The sequence below is a fragment of the Mixophyes fleayi genome, chromosome 12 (genome assembly GCF_038048845.1).
Source record: "Mixophyes fleayi isolate aMixFle1 chromosome 12, aMixFle1.hap1, whole genome shotgun sequence".
Classification (NCBI taxonomy): Eukaryota; Metazoa; Chordata; class Amphibia; order Anura; family Limnodynastidae; genus Mixophyes; species Mixophyes fleayi.
Window position 1 is genome coordinate 78,616,451 of NC_134413.1, and position 7,793 is coordinate 78,624,243.

Sequence of the window (7,793 nt, forward strand, 5' to 3'; positions counted from 1 at the left end):
TGCACGTCTTACTCAGCTCTGCTCATTCCTGGATATCAGCTCACAGAACCTACTATCCTTTCCAGCATCTCATCTCTGCTGTTCAGTGTGACTAATCTACAAGATTTCTGCTCACTGAGTCCCCTACCTGTACCTGTATGTCTGTTTGACAAACCCAGGAACCATATTCCCTGTTGCGATTCGTGACAACCACTGTTTTTTTTATAGGCAGGGTGAGGTTGGTTCTTTTAGAACTACCCCGTCATATCTTGCTGTGTACAGATTATTGAATTGTGTCTATCTCATGATAACCAGACAAATGTAAATCAGGGGCACCATAGTTTAAAAGTGGGGAATCCTTTATTTCAAATGAGTTAAATTATTGAATTATTTCAATGTCCTAAAAGGAGACAGGGGACAAAATCTGTGTATTTAGCCAGTGCTGCCTACAGCAATTGCCCTCTGGTGGTGTACCAACGCAAGTGTACTTTTTCCAGCGCATGGGACAAAAGTCGATAGTTGCCAACTCTTCCAGAATGTAGACTTTTGACTTTCTTGGATTCCTCCGGCCTCCCGAAAAAGTGTAAGCAAATCTCCCAGGGTGGCGATGGTGAAAGGGATTGGACTATGATACGAATTATGTTACTGTGCCCAGAACATTAATGTGCAATGATGCGGTTTACATCATCACATAATGATGCAATTTGTGTCTCTGTGGCCCTCCCACCTCAACTTTACAGATCTGCCCTGTGCATCTCCCAGAGGACAGATCATCATCATCATCATTTATTTATATATTTATTTATATAGCGCCACTAATTCTGCAGCGCTGTGCAGAGAACTCACTCACATCAGTCCTTGCCCCAAAAGAGCTTACAGTCTAAATTCCATAACTTACACACATACACACACAGACTAGGGTAAATTTGATAGCAGCCAATTAACCTACTAGTGTGTTTTTGGATTGTGGGATAAAACCGGAGCACCTGGAGGAAACACCTGAAGAACATACAAACATGGTCGGGAATCGAAATCATGACCCCAGTACTGTGAGGCAGAAGTGCTAACCATTAAGCCACAAATCTAAAAATTCATCAACTGCAGGATTATTATACTAACTGTGGCAGCCTACAAAGTGAATAGAGGGGCTGTCAGTATACCCCACAATATAAAATTTGAATAATAAAAAAATATACAATTCACACGATAGGCGCTACACAATAAACCACATTAAATGATTAATAAAATAAACTATACAAGCAGAAAGGATGAAAATATCAATATGAGTCCATGTGGCATTCCTTGTGAATCTTCTGTACCAATTGAAATCTTCAGAATATGCAAAATAGAATATATATATATATATATGTAAGTCAAAACAAATAAATATCTCTTCAAATAGTGAACTCAAATCATATATAAAACATGAGGCATGAAGCCCATCAGGCCATTGATCAAATTGCACCTTGTGGTATAAATCTATGTAAACCACAAAACAAAACATCCAGTGATGTGAGTGAAAAGTTTCAAAAGCAAAAACCACCAAGTGGCATAGATAAAAATATTTTTCAAGCACCGGATTTGGGGTGATCATCTCTGGGATTTCCCCTGATGTAAATGTGCTTACTTGACTCCTAAAGTAATAGGCGTGTGTTAATCCAATACCAAACTTCTTAAAGAACTGGAGACTTTCCACTGGTCCTAGATAAATCCTCAGAGACTTTAGATGGAGGAGGACATAGTGCGTTATCTCTCTTTAAATGGTCTTCAACAAACACACAACATGAACTTATGAAACATTTGCCCTTGAAGACAATTTAGTCCATCTACCTGGATCTTGTGGTTTCCTAACACTTGGAGAGATAGATGGTGGCCAGACTGGGCATAGAGGACTATCTCATAAGCGGATACTGGTAAGAACAGTGCCTGAACGTGAAGGGGTTAAGCTCATGAAGTCACTGTGGTCAGTTTTGAGTTAGGTACATTACAGTCAAAGCAAAAATATTAATGTAAAGAAATGAATTGATTTCCTCAAGCGTCTATGAACTGGAAAGTCGAGTTCTTGTCCCTGTGCTTGCATAGAGCAAGCAAATAAACAACGAAAGTAAAGCTTCATCTTCCGTTAGTTCCCTTCATAACACAATCCTGGGTATGGTCGTAGACTGTGCTGTGTTTAATTCTTTGGCTCTCAAGAGAGACTATGTCCTCAAAACGGCTTCAAAGGTAACCTTTTTCCTGAGTGTCATTTTAAAACTATAGGAACTTGTTAGGAATCGTATTCAGCTAAGAAATTAAGGGGACATTGCACAGAACTTATTTTAGAAACAATGCTGGGTTTATAGAACTTTATGAGACATTCTTGGTAAAAAGCAAGGTCAATACTAATGGTACAATGGTTGCTTGCTGCAAAGAGATAGAGGCCCTGATTTGTCTTTGAATGTAACCTGCAAGCACCAGAATGCACATGAGCGCAGTGTATATTGTGCATTACAAGTGTTGCCTCAATAATGAAGGTCTTTCCAGATAAAAAAAACCTATTCAAAACTACCTTGAAAAAAAAAATTGTATTTCTTTTAGGTCTCTGCTCTCCAATACCTAAACCCATGGCTAGACCCAAGTCTCGGTCTCAGGACCATGGTGGAATTCAAGAGTTCAACCAGCAATTGGCTGAGTATAAAATGTATGAGCTGAGGCTGATTTACGAGTATTTCAGGGACGATCTGATCTGCATTGTGGAGTCTTTGAGCACTCAGCGCCTCCTGACGGAACTAAGATCGCGCACTAGACTTAAGGCAGAGGTAAGTAACCAAAGGGAAATATTACTAAGTCATAAACATAATAATTTACTAGCGTATCCTGCAAATCTGCAGTAAAACCAGAGCAGCCAATCAGAAATTTGTTTTTATTTATCTTGTGCAAGTTTCACATTCAAAGCAAGTGTCTGATTGGCTGCTACAGTTTTATTGAGGTTTTTGGAATATTGTCGGCTAGGGGGCCGTGCACCGTCAACACTTTCCCACAGCCTTCAAAGTAGCTGTTGGCGATCTCCAGTTCCCACTATAGTCTCATTGGGTCAAACCCTCTATCGCGCTGCTCGTAAAAGTAACTCCTGCCATTGGCAAGTCATATCCCGATATAGCAGAACAGCCAACACTCCTTGAACAAGTAAAAGTCCTAATGCGTTTCTATACAGTGTACCAGTTTCATATTTTTGATGATCAGATCCAATTGGTAGTTGTCCTTCTACTGGCCAATCGAACGGTAAAGGCTGAGGTTGATTAATCACCTGGACCTATATCTCAAACAGAAGCTATAATCAAATTTGGGAACGTTTGTATATTCACAGAACACAATATATTCTATATTTATTTTGAATCTGTATATAAAACATATAGATTCACAGAACACTATGTGACAAAGGGAGGTGTTTGCCACAGGTTTCTAAAAGAGGAGTTAGGTATTTATCTGGCAATCTGCAGAGAAAGGGTGCAGAGTTACACATTTGTACAGTAGTTCACCTAAGATAAAGAGATATCGGTTATATTAATAAATATATTTAGTTATTCATTCAGCACCAGGAAATAGTAAGAACACTTTTTAACAAATGTCTGATTAACTTATACTCTAGAACATAACTTCAAATAAAAGACATGTAGAAGCAGATTAGTGCCAAATATTTCACAGCAACAATATTATGGCATAAATCTGAAAACATTAAAAAAAAAAGGCTAAATAAAAATCAAGACTATGATAACCCTGGAAATTCTTGCTTAGCACGTATGTAAGGAAACGGAGAATTATTCTACAGGCCTATATTTGACTTCCTGAATGTAAGCTCATACCCTGAGGGGGAGGAAATTGGAGGAAGGATCACGGGTGCTGTATTGAAACTTATTATCATCACCAAGTTTTGAACACTCCATACATGCCCATAGTGGTGGTGGACTATACTTGATGTTTTACGTTATCATGCTATGTTGGTTTTCTTTCTTTTTTATTATGTACCTCACATGATGAGAGGATTGAGGGAGTGTATCTCTCTGATTTAGAAGTTCTCTGTGTTTCAAGAACGGGAGCGCCAGTGTACGTACCATTTTGTGTATTACATACAAGAGGTACATCAGGCCAGATGAATAAGGTACTTGTTACATTTTCTTTCTACATTCTCCACCCTATGGCGGTGACCCAAGGCTCCTCCATCCTATGGCGGTGACCCAAGGCTCCTCCATCCTATGGCAGTGACCCAAGGCTCCTCCATCCTATGGCGGTGACCCAAGGCTCCTCCATCCTATGGCAGTGACCCAAGGCTCCTCCATCCTATGGCGGTGACCCAAGGCTCCTCCATCCTATGGCGGTGACCCAAGGCTCCTCCACCCTATGGCGGTGACCCAAGGCTCCTCCATCCTATGGCAGTGACCCAAGGCTCCTCCATCCTATGGCGGTGACCCAAGGCTCCTCCATCCTATGGCGGTGACCCAAGACTCCTCCATCTTATGGCGGTGACCCAAGGCTCCTCCATCCATCGGGACATGAAGGGACTTTTCCTATGTTCTCCTTGGATCAAGATCTGATTATTGGTGGCCTCCGAGGTTTTATGGGTTCTTACCTTGGGTCAACGCTCCTTTTCTCCTATTTATTCCTTCTTCTCCGTAGTTGCACAAGGTAACCTTCTATTACTTACTTAAACAACCAAGGTATGCGGTGGTGTGTCCGAGTCTTTTTGAAAAGACATTCACAAATAAAAATAAAAAAGTCATGTGACAATTCTGGAAGTAGCGGTAGTCCTATGATGGAAACACAACTAAAATGGTTCGCCTCAGTTCCAGATGGTTCTTATAGATGTGGTGGAGCCCGCTGTATAACCTGTAAATATATTAGGAATAAGGAAATTTCAGTGGAAAACATAGAGTCAAAGAAAATGTATAATATACGGGGTTTTATCAACTGTAATTCTTCTTATGTAATTTACTTACTGAGGTGCAGTTGTAACCTATATTATGTAGGTCGTACGACAAGAAAACTTAAACTGCGTTTCAATGAGCATAGAAGAAATATTCTAAAGGGTTTGAGATCTCACAGTGTGTCGAGACATTTTTGTGATAAGCATGATAGTAATCCAGAAGGTCTCTCTATTACTGGTTTGGAGTGTGTTAAACCTACAGCAAGGGGAGGAGATAGATATAAAAAATTATGCAAACAGGAGGTATACTGGATTTATCTCTTAGACACATTGTACCCTGTAGGTCTAAATGAGTCTCTTGAACTTAATGATATTATATGAACGAGTTCTACCAGATAACTAGATGTCTGCCTATGTAGTGATCTCCCTTTTTCCTTTTTATTATTTTTTTTTTTTTTTTTTTTTATGCTCTATGTCTGCCTGATAGTCATGGTAGATTCTGGTTTCTATAATATATTTTTAAAAAATTCTATACCTTTCTCATTATAGTCAAATGTTTATTAAAATATGGATCTAGTAAATAGCAATTTTGCTAATGTCAATCTATTCTCACGTTAGAATGTTAGCTAAATAGAATAAAATACATGTATATATATATATATTTTCAAAAATGGTTGTGTGTGTAACTTGATAAATACTATGTATATATATGTATAATTATATGCATGTATATATGTGGAGGAACAACTAAGCACATGGATACTTGTATGTTTTTAAGAAGAAATGTTAAAACAACAAGAGAACATCACTACATATGACATATGAAAAATGTCCACTTGGAAATATGTGTAGATTTTTGTTTGGTTTGCTTTTTTATATATATATATATGCTTTTTCTAATGGATATAATACCCTCTACAAGTATAGGGACGAAACACTCATGCATGATTCACAAAGGGTTAATTTTTTACCAGGAGTTAATTGTTTGTAATTTGCTGTGGTCTTAAAAGACGACTGAAGTCAGTGTGGAAACTATCTCTGAGGAAATCGCCTATATGGGGATGAAACGCGTCAGGTGAACAGCAATTATTTTAACCATTCTTGTGGACTACAGTCTAGTGCCTATACCAGTGCATCTTTCTACCACCGTTCAACTTTATACTTTTGAAGAGTCCCGAGGAGTCCCGGAGGAGACGGGGACGCACTTCTATGACGTCGGTCACTAGCGAGACCACGCGCTAGTGTTTGGAGTTCATGTGGTGAGAACAAGAGCTATCCATAGAGCTCCGTATATTTTCTGCATCTAGAGGAGGAGGATCCATGTCGGTTACACAGTACATAGTACAGAATAAGGTACTGGTCCTATAATACATCGCCAGAATTGGTAAGAGACCTTTGTTACCTTTTGACATTTCGTATTGGATTTCATCAGTTATTCCGGAGTTGGACCTCCCAAACACATCACTTTATTCTCCATTTAAATTCCCTGACAGGGTTTGGAAATTCCGTGAAAAATATATCGCAATCTCTATAATATTAGAGTGGAACGGTTTTTATACAGTTGCTGGACTGGTACATATAATATCTGGTTAAACGTGTAGGTGCACCTACCTCGCTACCAATTGTTTTGGCACAGATTATAGTCCTCATTGGTTGTACCTATTATGGTTTTTTATATGTTAGAATAAACATTTTATAAATATATACTTTGTGCATGAGTGTTTTTGTGGCAGACTCGGACACACCACCGCATACCTTGGTTGTTTAATTATCTACTTTTGGGGTGCAGATCCCCAGCGCTGGTACCGAGTCTGAGCAGTCATTTCAGTGCCGGACTAAGTTATATTTTGTTCTATTACTTACTAGTTTTTGATGTTTTAAGGCTTAGTTTAATTGTATTTATAAATATATTTCCCTGGACTATAACGAGATACTAGAGGTAGATCAACACCCAAGTTTATATACATTATTTCAGCTACATAAAGCTCCCAAGCGTATAACAACCTTTCAATCGTGGCTGTATCATATCACTGTGTTATATCTCTAGAATACAAGACACTCTCAGGAAATGTCTGAGTATTATATATGTGTGTGTAACTGAATGATAAACACAAATAATAGGTCCAAATATACATAGAAAAATAAGACAATCATTTCAGATTCTATAAGAATAAATTATTTAATGTAACAATAATAATAATAGTGGATTATTTGTAACTAAGTTATAATCTTCATCACAATACCAGACAATATCATATCCGGCTCTACTGAAGGGTTCGTTCACCATTTTAGTCTCTTTCATGTCTTTTCTTGATTTCTTAATTATCAAGCAATTTCGGCTGTCAATGGACCTGTAGAGCAAAATCAAGCAAATACATTATGAGATGTAGAATTTTTAATATGATTAAATAATAAAATTCACTTTAGAACTGTTTTTGAACAACAGTGCTGCATTTATCACCTTTACTTTGTGCTTCTTAGCACATTTTTTGGACCACTAGTCATATTTAAGTTGAGTCAGACCCCCCCTTATTGTGACAATACAGTATTACAATATCATGAGTAAAACCCAGTCAGGAGGGAAGTGTGACAGCCCACGCAGGACTCCGCTGGTTCTCGCTGGCCCGGGGGTATATTTACTAATCTGCGGGTTTGAAACAGTGGAGATGTTGCCTATAGCAACCAATCAGATTCTAGTTATCATTTATTTACATTCTACAAACTGACAGCTAGAATCTGATTGGTTGCTATAGGCAACATCTCCACTGTTTCAAACCCGCAGTTTAGTAAATTTATCCCCCATTCTTTTTTCCAGATGTGGGTGTTCCTGCTAGATTGTGTGGTCGCTGTACCCACACATGGACACCCCCCTCACCCCCCATCTATGATAACCAGGGCACAGGGAACTGCACCA